Genomic DNA, 16,389 nt, shown 5'->3' with positions numbered 1-16,389 from the left:
ACAGTCCTTATATACAGTCATATTATACACTCCTTATATAAATTTATATGCAGTCCTTATATACAGTTATTATATACAGTCCTTATATACAGTCATATTATACAGTCGTTATATACAGTCGTTATATACAGTCCTTATATACAGTCATATTATACAGTCCTTATATACAGTCATATTATGTACAGTCCTTATATACAGTTATTATATACAGTTATTATATGCAGTTCTTATATACAGTCATTATATACAATCATATACAGTCCTTATATACAGTCCTTATATACAGTTCTTATATACAGTTCTTATATACAGTCCTTATATACAGTCATATACAGTTCTTATATACAGTAATTATATACAGTCCTTATATACAGTCATCTTATCCAGTTCTTATATACAGTCATTATGTACAGTCCTTATATACGGTCATATTATACAGTCCTTTTATACAGTCCTTATATACAGTCATATTATACAGTCCTTATATAAAGTCCTTATATACAGTGCTTATATACAGTCATTATATACAGTCATATTATACAGTCATATTATACAGTCATATTATACAGTCCTTATATACAGTCCTTATATACAGTCCTTATATACAGTCCTTATATACAGTCCTTATATACAGTCATATTATACAGTCCTTATATACAGTCCTTATATACAGTCATATCATACAGTCATTATATACAGTCATATTATAGTCATTATCTAAAGTCATTATATACAGTCCTCATGTACAGTCCTTATATACAGTCATATTATACGGTCATTATATATAGTTATTATATACAGTCATATTATACAGTCCTTATATAACGTCCTTATATACAGTCATATTATACAGTCCTTATATACAGTCCTTATATACAGTCATATACAGTCCTTATATAGTTATTATATACAGTCCTCATATAAACTCATTATATACAGTCATTATATACCGTTATATACAGTCCTTATATACAGTCCTCATATAAAGTAATATTATACAGTTCTTATATACTGTCCTTATATACAGTCCTTATATACAGTCCTTATATACAGTCCTTATATACAGTCCTCATATAAAGTAATATTATACAGTTCTTATATACAGTCCTTATATACAGTCCTTATATACAGTTCTTATATACAGTCCTTATATACCGTCATATTATAAAGTTCTTATATACAGTCATTATATACAGTCCTTATATAAGGTCATATTATACAGTCCTTATATACAGTAATAATTTACGGTCATATTATACATTCCTTATATACAGTCATATTCTATAGTCCTTATATACAGTCCTTATATACAGTCATATTCTGTAGTCCTTATATACAGTTATTATATGCAGTCCTTATATGCAGTTATTATATACTGTTTTTCCTGGGCGGGGGGAACCTGTGAAGACCAATCAATGTGCTGCAAAGTTTATGTTATGTTAAAGTTTTAAGTCAGTTTACATTCATGGGATTGCAGTCGATCTGCTGCCTCTATGGAAAGTTCCTACAGGGTGCGTGCATTAAACAACGGATTGTGGGTCATCGATGTAGAAGTTTTTTTTGCCCCTATGGCTACCCTCATATACATGAACTAAACTATTGCCACAGCCATGCTATACCAAAGCGGAAAAAATATATATTAATGTGGTTTTGTCGTGATAAGGTAATGCTGCGACACTTTGCTGCAACATTACTGTCACGTATGTATGTTCCCTTACTACTAGAGGGGGGACGGACAACTTGTACTACTGGGGAGAAGGGAGGACACTGCTGCATCCTCTCAGGTACGCTCTATTCTGACTGCAGTTGAGGTAAAGGACGTTAAGACCAGGATTTCTCATCCTCGATTGCAGTGCGGACTCGGCCCCATGGCATGTCGTTGCCGGCGCCCAACTTTTGTAGCTCCACCTGGCTACGTTTCATCCAGGTCTGCTTTAGTGGTACTTACGGCACTTATACAGAGCGTCCCAGTGGTTACCTGAGCAGAACGTGGTGGGATCTATCTTACACTTTTCGATGATCGTCGCCAGGAACGACCTGATTGTGTTATTCTGTAACATCTCAGTGAGTCTCCACGGTGGAAGAGGCTTTAGAAAACGGTCGTCACATTTTGTATTCAAAGATTTCTGATCTCCCAGAGGACGTAGAAAATGAAGCTTTTAATTGAGGACTTTAGGGCTCATGAAGAATAGAATAAATTGTCATCATATTTTTGCATACTCAAGAACGGTAAAATTTGTCAGGTTGTCATAGGTCTCACTACATAAGGGGAAAACCCCGACAACCTTGAGTCCGATACTACATTTCAAAAATGATTTTGCTCCCCGTATGAATTTAGAATCTCTCCTCTTTTCATTAAGGTGCCCGCGGTTCAGGAATTATCTAGTTGGTGTCGTTTTATGTTCTCAATCTGACCGAGAATGGATAAGCACCGGAATGACATCACCAAAACTATATTAAACATCACCATGGAGATCATCTATCTGTTGACCGGAGAGGTGAGAGATTTTGGGAACTTTGTCAAGTTTGACACGACTGGAAATAAAATGGGTTGCGACAAAAAAGTTGGGCGAGTAGGAGCGTAAAGAGAAGGAAAACCCTCAGGGTTGGGATGCAGCTGACATTTGGAATAGAGAGATAATGGAGTTGTAAGATTCCCCATCAAGCATATAAAGAAAGTCGCCTTTTTACATCCTGGAAGTCCAAATTAGGGTTGGTTGGTCCAGGATCGGGATATAAGTTGCTTAGTATCTAAAAATACTCACATTGGTCCTTATGGATGTTCAGAGCTTATTGAAGGCTTATTCAGAGCCTTGGACATTTGGGACATCTGCCCAGTGTAAAACATATCCTTGAATTCTTAAATAAGGTAGCCTGGTATTGCATAAGCAAACCATGTGAGAACTAAATACTATCTTATTAATACTTTACAAGACGGTGATAACATTACCATATCGATAGAAGTTTTACTGGTGGAACCCATTGCTCATCAGTCAACGAGCTTCTCTGGTCACCTATGTACGATAGATGGTTTTCGTGTCCGGTGTCCACAGAGTCGATGTGCGTGAGCTAGAATGATAAGAATAGAAGCGGCGATGTTCAACTAAGGAATTTGAAGGTGTTTCCGAGGAGGAACGAGGCAAAATGCTTGAGCTGTAAATAATGAAGAAGCTCGGGTTGGACAAAATTATAAATTCTGGAGAGCGGAAAAAGGAAGAGCTGAGCTTCACCGAGAGAAAATGGTAGAGTTTAGTAAGAACTTTGTGTGTCTACTCCTAAAGGCACCAGGATGCTCTCCCCAGGACAGTAAGCTTTCGAACAGGGAATCGAAATATAGAGAAAGACTGTATTCATCGATGGAGTGTTAGTTCTCCCACCCAGACTTCAACTTGAAGAGTTGCCGGGTTTGTAGCTTTCGAAGCAGTACAGTAGGCCAGGTGTGGCTCACCAGGCCTCTATCATTATATAGGTTTCAAAACCTTCCCTTGGGATATTTTTGAAGTAGTTTGCTCCATGAAGACAGAGAAATAGTCTTCAGATAGCTCAGGGGTTTAGGCTCTGGGATGATGTGGTCAATAATGTATTTTCTCAAAGTGGTGACAAAATTTTTCTACAATATCCGGTGGGTTGTTAAGACATTTTCTTGCCTAGTTTGTAGCTTAGATGAGTTGTGGGAGGGCTGGAGTGTAATCCTCGAGCAATGGGTACGTGACTCTTACGTCTTTATAAAACAGGAACACCAATGGCGAGGAGTGGGAGTCATGTGAATTTACTCTTATCTCTAACCGGTGAAGAGCGGGATTCTGGGAATGTATATTGTAATATTTATCAGTGATTCTCTCCATACACAGGATTACGCAGTGGTGAAGAAGACATCTGGTGAGTTTGTTGCTGCCAGTAGCTGCCCTATTGTCTCGGGAAGATTGGGCAGGACCAACAGTTCTATCACGGAGCCTCCACCTCACTCACTCATACATGAGAGGGACAACGAGAAGATCCTGGACCTCACCCAAAAGATCATCGAGCTGCTGACTGGAGAGGTGACACTGCCGGGAATGCTGGGACATTATATAATAATACAAGGTATAATGTGTCTGGATGATGACTGTATCATTGTGTGTCAGGTTCCTATAAGATGTCAGGATGTTGCCGTCTATTTCTCCATGGAGGAGTGGGAGTATATAGAAGAACACGAGGATCTGTACAAGGAGGTCATGATGGAGGACCAACGGGACCACACATCACCGGGTAAGTGGGATCTGTACAAGGACGTCATGATGGAGGAGCACCGGAACCACTCACCTCCGGGTAAGAGGGATCTGGACAAGGACGTCATGATGGAGGACCACCAAAACCGTACATCTCCGGGTATGGGAAATCTGTACATGGACGTCATGATGGAGGACCACCGGCCCCTCACATCACCGGGTATGACATAGCAAATGGTCCTTATTCTAGCACAATTACTGTGTAATACAAGTGAAATGTATGAAGTGACTCATAGAAAGTGATATCTGCAACATAAGGCCAGGGCTACACGACAAATTGGGTCGCGCGGCAAAAAATGTTTATATTTATCTGAGACTTACTTTCGCACGACTATTTTAGGATGCAATTTGGTTGCGAGCTGCTTGTGAATTAGGCTGTGCGACAGGCCAAAGAAAAATTGCTAACATGTAGCAAATGAGTCGCATGCGACTTACATTAAAGTCTATGCAGGCGAAGTTGCGTGCGTTCTGCAACCAAAGATTTAGCAGGTTTGGATTTTTTTTACCACTATCGTGGTTGCATTGAGTCACGCATATTATAACGCAACCTCACTTGCAATCATTACTTGCAATGTCACATTGATCGCGATATAGATCAGACTGACAATTTCTCCCACATACAAATCTCCTTAGTCGTTTCTGTAATCTTTGGATGTTACATGTTGACCTGGCCATACACATTAGATGAATGTCATCCCATGTTATCTAATGTGTTTGGAGACAGCCCGACTGTCATCCATCTGCAGGTCTCAAAGGAAACCAGGTATTGGGGAGGTTCTATCTTTTCCTATCTTTAGGTTTCCTGCTTTTCCGGAAGAAATCTCTCAGATTGTCAAATATAGGAAAAGTTCTCAACAAGCCCATAAGATATTTTGGTGCCCACCAGTAGTATCACACGATCTACCTTTATCTATGTCATTTAATCATTAGACAGGGCTCCAATGTTACATGTAAATTAAAAAAGCAGACTTGACTGGCAGCAGCGTTTATATTACTAGAAGGTGGACTGACCGGCGACAGTGTTTACTACTAGACGGTGGACTGACAGGCGCAATGTTTCCACTACTAGACGGCGGACTGACAGACGACAGTGTTTCCACTACTAGACGATGGACTGACTGGCGGCAGTGTATAGACCACTAGAGGGTGGACTGACAGGCGGCAGCGTTTACACTACTAGACGGTGGACTGACACACGGCAGCCTTTACACTACTAGACGGTGGACTGACAGGCTCAATGTTTACACCACTAGACGGTGGACTGACTGGCGGCAGTGTTTACACCACTAGACGGTGGACTGACAGACGGCAGTGTTTACACTACTAGACGGTGGACTAACAGACAGCAGTGTTTACACCACTAGACGGTGGACTGACTGGCGGCAGTGTTTACACCACTAGACGGTGGACTGACAGACGGCAGTGTTTACACTACTAGACGGTGGACTAACAGACGGCAGTGTTTACACCACTAGATGGTGGACTGACAGACGGCAGTGTTTACACTACTAGACGGTGGACTGACAGACGGCAGTGTTTATAATACTAGACGGTGGACTGACAGGCACTGTGTTTACACTAGTAGACAGTGGACTGACAGTCATAATGTTTACACTATGAGTCGTGGAGTGACAGACGGCAGTATTTACACTACTAGATGGTGGACTGACAGGCGCAATGTTTACACTACTAGACGTAGACTGACATGGGGCAATGTTTACACTACTAGACGGTGGACTGACAGGCGCAGTATTTACACTACTAGACGGTGGACTGACAGGCGCAGTATTTACACTACTAGACGGTGAACTGACAGGTGCAGTGTTTACACTACTAGGCGGTGAACTGACAGGTGCAATGTTTACACTACTAGGCGGTGGACTGACAGGCGCAATGTTTACACTACTAGGCGGTGGACTGACAGGCGCAATGTTTACACTACTAGGCGGTGGACTGACAGGCGCAATGTTTACACTACTAGACGGTGGACTGACAGGCGCAGTGTTTACACTACTAGGCGGTGGACTGACAGGCACAGTGTTTACACTACTAGCCGGTGGACTTACAGGTGGCAGCATTTACACTATCGTTTTAGTCGCCATCTGGAGCACTGTTCAGCCATAACATTAAACGCTACCTCTGAAGGTGTCCTGTGGTATCTGGCGCCCAGACGTTAGCAGCAGATCCTTTAAGTGCTGAGATCTGAGGTATTTGGAATCAACACCTTGAATTCTTTGTCATGTTCCTCAAACCATTCCTGAATAATTTTTGCAGTGTGGTGGAGGCATTATCCTGCTGACAGAGGACACTCTCATTAGGCAATACCATTGCTATGAAGAGGTGTAATTGTTCGGCAGCAATGTTTAGGTCGATGGTACGTGTCAAAGTATCATCCAAATGAATGCCAGGACCCAAGGTTTTCCAGCAGAACATTGCCCTGAGCCTCACACTACCTCCACCCTCTTGCGCTGTTCCTATAGTGCATCCTAATTCCATCTCATCCTTGAGTAAGCAACGCTCATGGACCCAACTCTCCTTCCTTGGAGCACTTTTGATTGGTACTAACCACTGCTTACCGGGAACACTCCACAAGACCTGCCGTTTTGTATTGGAGATGCTCTGACATTTGGCCCTTGTCGAAGTTGCTCAGATCCGTACACTGGCCCATTTTTCTGCGTCCAACACATCAACTTTAAGAACTGACTGATCGCTTGCTGGCTAATATATCCCAATCATTGTCAGGCGCCATTGTAACCAGATTATCAGTGTTCTTAACTTCACCTGTCGGTGGTTTTAAGGGTTTGGCTGAACGGTGGATACACTATGGGGCAGATTTACTAATATTGTCTAATCTTTAGACATCGTAATCTCAGGCCAGGGAGTCGGAGGACATATCAAATTTATCAAAGTGCCGTACACTGTATGATCAATATGGCGCATCTTGCCAGACACTTTTCTCTTTCTGATACTGCCTCTTGGTTGGCTTTTATGCATGCGTTTAAGACACGCCCCTTTCTGCTAAGCCACTTCCCTTCTGAAAAACGTTTAATGAGGAGCAAACATCTGCTCTTATGTCTCCATTGATTTGCGCCCAAAAAAAAGACGCAACTTAGGACAGAATTACGGAACAACAACAATAGTAAATCTGCCCCAATAGTCATTCTGTGTGTGTCTCCTACAGATGGTCTAGGTACGCGAAATCCATCAGAGAGAAGTCCCCGTCACCTGCAGTCTCAGGATTGTCCAAAGACAAGCCACAATATCCTGCAGGATCATCAGGTACATGGAGCTGAAGTCTCACCAATTATTATAATATCTTTTATATTGAGTCATTAGACCAAAGTGGTTTTGTTGTTGTTTTTGTGTAGGGTGAAGATCTTCATGATATTAAAGTTGAAGTTAAAGACGAAGTAGAACAGGAGACTTATATGAGGGCTGATTGGCAATGTGAGGAGGAGGAGACTTTCATTGATGGTAAAACAGTTTTGAGGGTCATCTAGATACCCCCATCATCTGATTATCCCGAATTAACAATGTATTCAATCACTGCACATATTTCCGACAGATGGAATCACTAAAAGAAAACCACCGGAGGGACATCCTAGTCTTCCGGTTTGCCAGGATTGTCCAGAGGAAAATGTCCCGCGGGATCTTCAGGTAGATGTATGAGGGTTGTGTCATCTTTGGTAGATGTGGTACAGATTTTTGGTGGTTCCTTTTAAGGGTTTATTAGACGGTCAGATATTCTGCGAGTTGTTTGGTTGGAAAGACGGTCTGTTACACGTGACAACGATTGCTAAAGATTTTCGATGATCAGTCGTTGCTGCGATCGTTGCTCATTCGCCCTCATCTCTGAACTGCTAATGACGGGAGGATTTCTGAATAGACGAGGGGGATATGGCGGTGACGAACGATAATCTGATGTGGCCGATCCTCAGAAACCCAACGATTTATCATTCGTCTTTCGATCGTCACACGCTATTACATGTGCCGATTATCTCTTGCATTCGACTGTACAAAAATTTGTACGATAATCGCACCGTCTAATAGGGTCTTTAGACTTCTTCAACTGTCGACTGAATTGTACATATGTCAAATCAGGGTGAAGATCTGATTAATATAAAAGTGGAGATTGATGCAGAAGAAGAGACTGCGCCGGGATATCAGCAGTACGAGGAGAAGGACATTCCAGTAGATGTGAACACAGGTGAGTAATAACCATGGGGCAGAATTACTAATCGAATTGAGCCGGAATTGGCGTACGTGCCGTGCACCACATGTATGAACGGTTTGAGTCCCTTTTTTTGACACGCTTGACAAGGGTGCGCGGCTTAGCCGGAAAAGGATCATGATCTAGCAAAATGGGGACGTGACTTAAAAGCAACACCTAACAAAATATAGAACTTGTCCCAGATACGCTAGTCTTAGTAAATGTGGGTTTGTAATATTTTTACAGTCCCGTAGGTCCATTTTTAAACACACGTGGAGATTTATTAAGACGCAGAGAGGGGAGAAGCGGTCAGAAGAGGATACCTTTTTAATTTATTGTCCGATCGGGAATGGTAAGGTTCGGGACCTGGCACAGGCTTCTACCTTGTTAAGCCCCACAGATTGAAATCTACGGCAGCTAGGAGCTGGCGTAGATTTGCACTATAATTTACGAGTTTTCTGACAATTTTTTTTAGAACTTCTGTCGGGCCGCAGCCTTTTTTTTTAAGCCACGCCTCCTTTTTTCCAAAAGTGGCAAGGACGGTGCAAAAAACCTAAAAGTCCTAAAGATGTTGACCCTTTTGTGACTTTTCTTTGCCAGAAAACTAGCATATAAAGATTGATAAACGTCCCCCCCATAGGGGGAATGAATCCTAAAAAATGTCTAAACTTTATCATTTAGAACACTTTATAAATTTGAGCCAGAATTCTGGTGCATTTTGATTAGTGAATCTGCCCCATAATATTTGTTTTTATAACAGCGCTAGAGAGATTTTTTTTACACAGAGAGAGACTATAAACCTCTTAGGCCAGATTTACACGAACAGGTGCAAACTCGGACGTGAAAAACTTGGAAAGTTGCACCCGTGCGGGTCCCGTATTCACGGATCGCCATAGACTTGAGTCTATGGTGGGATCCGTTAAAAAGAAAGACAATAGGACATGTTCTAACCTTCAACGGACCCTTCACACGTGTTAAAATACCCGCGTCTGTGTGGCGGACGTTGTTTTAAGGGCCATCACACAGATGTATACTACGGTCGTCTGAATTCGCCCTTCGGCTCGGTTCCCACAGTGCAGATTTTGCCTTTTGTAGACCAAAACCAGAATTGGATCCAAGAGATGAGACACTTTAAGGTCTTCCTTTATATATTTCGTCTGTTCAGGTTCCGTTCCTGGTTTTATCTTAAAACATACTTGCAAAATCTGCAGAAAATCTGTATTGTGGGAACAAGGCCTTAAGGTGTTTTTTTTTTATTGCTGCATTCCAAGAGCCAGAACTTTTTTTTAATTTTCCCGTAGATGTAGCCATGTTAGGGCTTGTTTTTTTCAGGACACATATTTTTCAATGGCTCTATTTTTTTATTAACTTTGAGGGGGGGATGGAAAAAAACAGCAATTCTGCCATTATTTTTTTTTTATTCCTTTTACACCATTTAGATGTGGTATAAATGACTTGAAATTTATTATTTAGGTGGTTGCGATTATGGCGATACAAAATATGTTGGTTTTTTTGTGGGGGGTTTTTCCATTTTGCTACTTTTGCACAATAAAATGGAAAAAAAAAAGCATTTTTATGTCACGCAATTCTGAGAAGCCATTGTGTGTAGTGTTGACGCATGATAAAATGTTATACAAAGATTTTAATAGGACTGTTATAACACATTTCTACTTTATGGTTTGAAAAAAGCTGAAAATAATCGAATATTTTTTTTTATCATCACAGATAATCCCAGAAGAAACTCAGAGGGGAACTTCCTGTTGTCAAATTATCAGGCAGAAAATAAAGATCTCGTTCAACATTCTTCAATAGAAAACATCTTTACCCTTAATGTATATCCGGGACATCACAGTACAGATCTATCCTCTAATCTCCCTAATCATAAGGAATATTGTGATCAATCACTAATTGTTACCCCAAGTGGAGGACACAGAGGGGATAAAATGTTTCAATGCGGTGAATGCGGAAAACAGTTTACAAAAAAGTCCAATCTTTTTGTACACAAACGAATTCACACAGGGGAGAAGCCATATTCCTGTTCAGAATGTGGGAAATGCTTTACCCGTAAATTTGGCCTTGATCAACATACGAGAACCCACACAGGCCAAAAGCCATTTTCATGTTTAGAATGTGGGCAAAGTTTTATTCAAAAATCATTACTTTTTAGACATAAAATAACTCACACAGGGGAGAAGCCAGTTGAACTTACATGTTCTGAATGTGGCAAATATTTTGCCAAGAAATCAGGTCTTGTTGAACATCAGAAAATTCACACAGGGGAAAAGCCATTCTCTTGTTCTGAATGTGGGAAAGCTTTTATCCAGAAATCAGGTCTTGTTGAACATCAGAAAATTCACACTGGGGAGAAGCAACATATATGTTTGGAATGTGGTAAACATTTTACCCGGAAATCAAATCTTGTTAAACATCAAAGATTTCACACAGGAGAGAAGCCGTATCCATGCTCGGAATGTGGGAAGCGTTTTACCCAAAAATCAGTTCTGGTTGAACATCAGCGAATTCACACGGGGGAGAAACCATTTTTATGTTCGGAATGTGGGAAACGTTTTACCCAAAAATCAGATCTTGTTGAACATCAGAGGATTCACACAGGAGAGAAGCCATATTCTTGTCCTGATTGTGGGAAATGTTTTATTACTAAAGTCAAACTCAAGGTTCATCAGAGAATTCATACGGGGGAAAAGCCATTTTCATGTTCTGAATGTGGAAAAGGCTTTACCCAGAAATCAAATCTTGTTAAACATCAGAGATTTCACTCAGGGGAGAAACCATTTGCTTGTTCTAAGTGTAAAAAATGTTTTTCAAAGAAACCAAGTCTTGTCCATCACCAGAGAATTCACACAGAGTAGAAGCCATATTTATGACCGGAATGCGGAAAAGGCTTTACAGGATTCAGAGCTTGTTCAGCATCGGAGAATTCACATAGAGGCTGTTATCTCGTTCATTATGCAGGAAATGTTTTAGGAACATTTTAAGGCTTTTAAAAATCAGATTATTCACTTATGTTAAGCAGCCGCTAACAATGTTTTCACTTTTGGTAGCATAAAGGTCCTATTACCGGGCCTGATAAGGGCCGTGAAAACGAGCACCGATCAAGGAGGCAGCTCGTTGATCGGCACTTGTTTGCTCTTTCACATGGAGCAATAATTGGATATGTATGGGGACGAGCAATCGTTAATACCATCGTTCATCCCTATACATTTCTATCATGTCGGCAGTACATTTCTTTATTTACATCGGGAGATGTGTTGCCGACAACGATAATATTATAAGTTATTGTGTCATTTATTTACATTTTTATTATAGTTGTGTGTGTTTTTGTTTTTCTTCTACTCCACCGATCACCACAAGAATTGTGCTAGAATTATTGAACATGTTGTTCCTGTTACACCAAATTTGTTTATTTTTATGTTTTTTACAAATCTTGTTTATTGTATTTTTGTGCAACTTCTTTTATAAAAACTTAATTTTTTGTATTTATTTTTATAGTTTTATTGGAGAAATACTGTTTATGTTTATTATTTAACTATAACCTACTGGAATGTGTTAGGAAATGTGGATTATTTTTATACATTTTGAATTTACATAATAATATACACAGGCATCAGTTAGCGCATATCCAATGCATTCTCTAATCGTGGACAGGACATTATTGTCATGGAAGTCAATGGCTCAAAATATATTAGACTAAAATTTAGACCAGTGTTCCAACAGACACTCACGCCAGGAACTTTATCCAGCATCCTAATCCAGGATATTTCATACCGATATATATCGAGAGAGGAGAAGAAAACACACAGACGCTGGTATGTTCAAAATACTCCACTGGGGGTTTATTGCCAAACTCAATTACAATAATATAATTCTAAAAGAGTGTAGGCTTGAGGTTAACCAATCAGAGGCAATGTGACAATAATTCTTATTCAGCCAATAGCAGACCATAAGAATATTTCAAGTACATAATTATAATTCTTCATTAAAATGCTGACATCAGGTAACACAATCATACAATGGGGTGTTGTTAACTGTTCTTTCCCATGAGGGAGATAACGACAAACATTTTATGTCTGGGTCTTCAGCCAACCGGCTAGCATGGATCTATGAAGGCCACACGGTACACAAATAAAGATAACACATTACTTTGTGACTCAAGCAGAACTATGTAGAGGAAAGGTAATTCAAATAATGGAGAATACATATTTTAGTAATTCGGCATCCTGCTTGATAATTCATAATGTCATTTAATACAGGGAATATAAACCATCCTTCACATTACCATAGGACAGCCTTTCTCTGTACAGTAGTGTGACTCTGCTGCCATTCATGGGTGACTATGCAGGCACAGCGCCCAGCGTTATCATGAGATTATATATATGTCTCAATGTGGGAACTATCTTTAACTAGCTAACTATTAAACAAAATTTTACCCCTGTATAGTACAGTATCTGTTAAAACATGGACTTACTTGCGGACAAGCATCCCAATTATAAGATGCATCCCATGGATTCTTTGGCGTAGTAGGTCATATTCTCTGCTGATATAGCTAAACTGTATACTAGAATGATTGGTGGAGAGGTGCTGCAATGACATGTCTGCAAAAACTCTAATTTTTTTCCTACTAAAATTGAATTAGATAAAAAAAAAAAAAAATGGTATTCCCTTCATTAAAAATTTAGAAACGGGATAGTTTGAGTCCCCTTCTTTATGCATATTTTAGGTCAAAATTTGAATAGCGTCATAATACTTTTCACTGACTCTTGTATCAGGTCTGGGACTCATTGTATTCTTAACTGTTTTTGTTAACGTTTTTAAAAAGATAAAAAAAAGGATACAGAGTGCATCAGATAAGCTCAAAGCTTTTAAGGAAAAACGAATCCAAGTTAAATTAAGCAATAAACGGTCGAGAGTCTGGGATCCCCAACCAATCTTCTGTGGATCACGGCCGTGTGTGCCGTCCGAGTCCCATCAGTGATCCGAGGAAAGATAGGACATGTTCTATCTTTCCTCGGATCGGAGACTCGTACCATTTTTCATAAACACCCGATTCATCCGCTAAAGTGAATCGGTCCGTGAAGACTATCGGGTGCCACTCGGATGGCGTCAAAAACGGCCCGAGTGGCACAACGGTCGTGTGCATGAGGCATTAGACTCATCAGCAATTCGGTTTCCTGGAAGTCTCCAAGACAGCACACCTGAGATTGCCTCCACCTGATTGGAAAATACAAAGAGAAGTTACCCTTCCTCCCATCTTTGGTTGGACCCATTCCGCCACAGCCTGAACCTTGACAGGGTCAATGCGGAATTCATTAGGAGTGAGGATTTGACCCAAAAATGGTATCTCCTTCACCCCAAACACACATTTTTCGGTTTTAGCGAAGAGTTTGTTTTCCCGAAGGGCCTGGAGCACCTTCCTGACATGCTCAATGTGGGAGGACCAGTCCTTGGAAAACACAAGTATATCATCAAGGTACACTACAAGAAATACCCCCAGGTAGTCTCTTAAAATCTCATTTATGAAATTCTGGAAGACTGCGGGAGCATTACACAACCCAAAGGGCATGACGAGGTATTCGAAATGACCTTTGGGTGTGTTAAACGCAGTCTTCCACTCATCCACCTTCTCTGATTCGGATAAGGTTATAAGCCCACCAAAGATCAAACTTAGAGAACCACTGAGCCCCCTGAACCTGATTGAAGAGATCAGGAATCAGAGGAAGGGGATATTGGTTCCTTACAGTGACCTTATTCAAGTTTCGGTAATCGATGTACGGCCTAAGACCACCATCCTTAACTCAGCGAGAGAAACCAAATTAATGGAAAAACAGGACGTCATGCATTCATTACCCCATTTAGTAAGATCCCCAGTGGGATTATGCATCTGCAACCAAGGAAGGCCTAAAACCAAATCGGACGATAATCCCTGCATCACCAGTACATAGCACTGCTCCATATGAATGGAGCCAACAAGCAGTTCAAAAACGGGTATGCTGCGTAAAATAACCATTAGCTAGTGGAGTGGAGTCGATACCCACTACCGGGACAGGTTTAGGCAAATCAATCAATGGCATAGCTAGAGACATAGCAAATTCCACAGACATAATATTAGCAGAAGACCCTGAATCCACGAAGGCACTGCCGGTGGCAGACCTACCCTCAAAAGAGACATGAAAGGGAAGCAAGATCTTATTAGGTTTCATAATTACGGGAAATACCTGTGCGCCCAAGCGACTATCCCCGATGGTCACTTAGGCGCGGAAGTTTTCTGGCTGGAGTATTCTTACGCCTAGGACAGTCGTTCACTTGATGCTTGTCATCCCCACAGTAGAAGCAGAGACCATTCTTCTTGCGGAGCTCTCTACGTTGTTGGGGGAGACACGGAGGCCCCGAGTTGCATTAGTTCATCCGAGTTTTCCGTGAAAGAACGAAGAAACGGAACCTCGGGAGCCAACATAGGGGAGCCAGAGGAGAAGGCACAAAAAGTTCAAGTCTTCGATCCCTGAGACGTCGGTCAAGATGTACCGCTAACGCCATAACCTGATCAAGAGAGTCAGAAGAGGGATAACTAACTAACAGGTCTTTCAGGGTGTTCGACAGACCCAATCTAAACTGGCACCTCAGGGCAGGGTCATTCCACCGAGACGCTACACCTTACTTCCTAAAGTCAGAACAGTACTCCTCAACGGGTCTCCTACCCTGATGTAAGGTCACCAGCTGACTCTCGGCAAAGGCAGTCTTGTCAGTCTCATCATAGATGAGCCCGAGCGCAAAAAATTCAACAGAAGAAAGTTCAGGGGCGTCAGGAGCCAAGGAGAAGGCCCATTCCTGGGGGCCATCCTGGAGCCGAGACATAATTATACCCACTCGCTGGCTCTCCGAACCTGAGGAGTGGGGCTTTAAACGGAAATAGAGCCTACAACTCTCCCGAAAGGAGAAAAAAGTCTTCTGGTCCCCTGAGAACCGGTTAGGCAACTTGAGGTGGGGTTCAAGAGGTGAGGTGGAGGGCACCACCTGGGTCGCATCACGCTGGTTGCACCTCTGAGCCAGGCCTTGAACCTGTAGGGAGAGACGCTGCATTTTCTGAGCCAGGATCTCAAGGGGGTCCATAGTTGTGTCAGGGACCAGGGTAGAAAAGGTTAAGGGCCTGTGATTATGTAATGATGGGGTAGGGAGAAAGACAGGTGAGCCCTAATCTACCCGCCACTCAGTCTCTGCCTACTTGCACGGCCCGTCCTAGGCGATGACATACAACTGGGCGACGGTCCCTGTGCTCAATATGTGCATGACAGACAAACAGACAAGGGTACACAGAAGCTAAGGGAAATGGGGCAGTTGCCCACGGCAACACCGTGAGCAACAAGAGTAGTGAACGAGCCGAGTCAAACCAGGAGTGTACGTGGTGCCAAACGCAGAGCAGGAGAGTAGTCAGTAAATCCAAGGTCAATATGAAGCAGAGGTCAATAGGAAAAGCAGGAACAGCAGAGCCAGGAAGCAAAAGAATCACAGGCAAAGAACAAGCAGCAAATGAAGGTATAAGTAGACCAAGGGCGGGAGCTAGGACCGTCTGGCCAGGCTCCCACTCAGCCTACCAGCCTGAGTGGTAGCAGATCGAGTCACTCTATCAGACCTAGGCACAGATGCAGGCTGATTAACCACGGGCGTTTACACAGAAGCTGTGTCTGGCAAATTCTTTACAATTGCAAATTCAATTAGAGGTGGGAATATACCCCGGTGGTGTCATAGACACTTCCAGCAAACCTAATTACAGGTGAGTCTAATTCCTCATTTTCCAGTCAACAGCCATATCATCATTTGCTGGAACATCTGGTCTATAGTGAAAGTATGTAGCCTCTTCCATGTAGCCGCTCTGCAAATCTGCTCGACCAAGGCCCT

General features: G+C 41.7%; 1 pseudogene; it reads left to right on the top strand.

The window, feature by feature from the left end:
* Positions 1 to 2,399: 2,399 nt before the first annotated feature.
* LOC142663099 (uncharacterized) overlaps positions 2,400 to 16,389 on the top strand; it is a 38,031-nt pseudogene continuing 24,041 nt past the window's right edge.

This window comes from Rhinoderma darwinii, chromosome 11, assembly GCF_050947455.1.
Source record: "Rhinoderma darwinii isolate aRhiDar2 chromosome 11, aRhiDar2.hap1, whole genome shotgun sequence".
Taxonomy (NCBI): Eukaryota; Metazoa; Chordata; class Amphibia; order Anura; family Rhinodermatidae; genus Rhinoderma; species Rhinoderma darwinii.
Note: the sequence above shows the minus strand (reverse complement) of the source record. Positions and strands in the feature narration are given on the sequence as shown.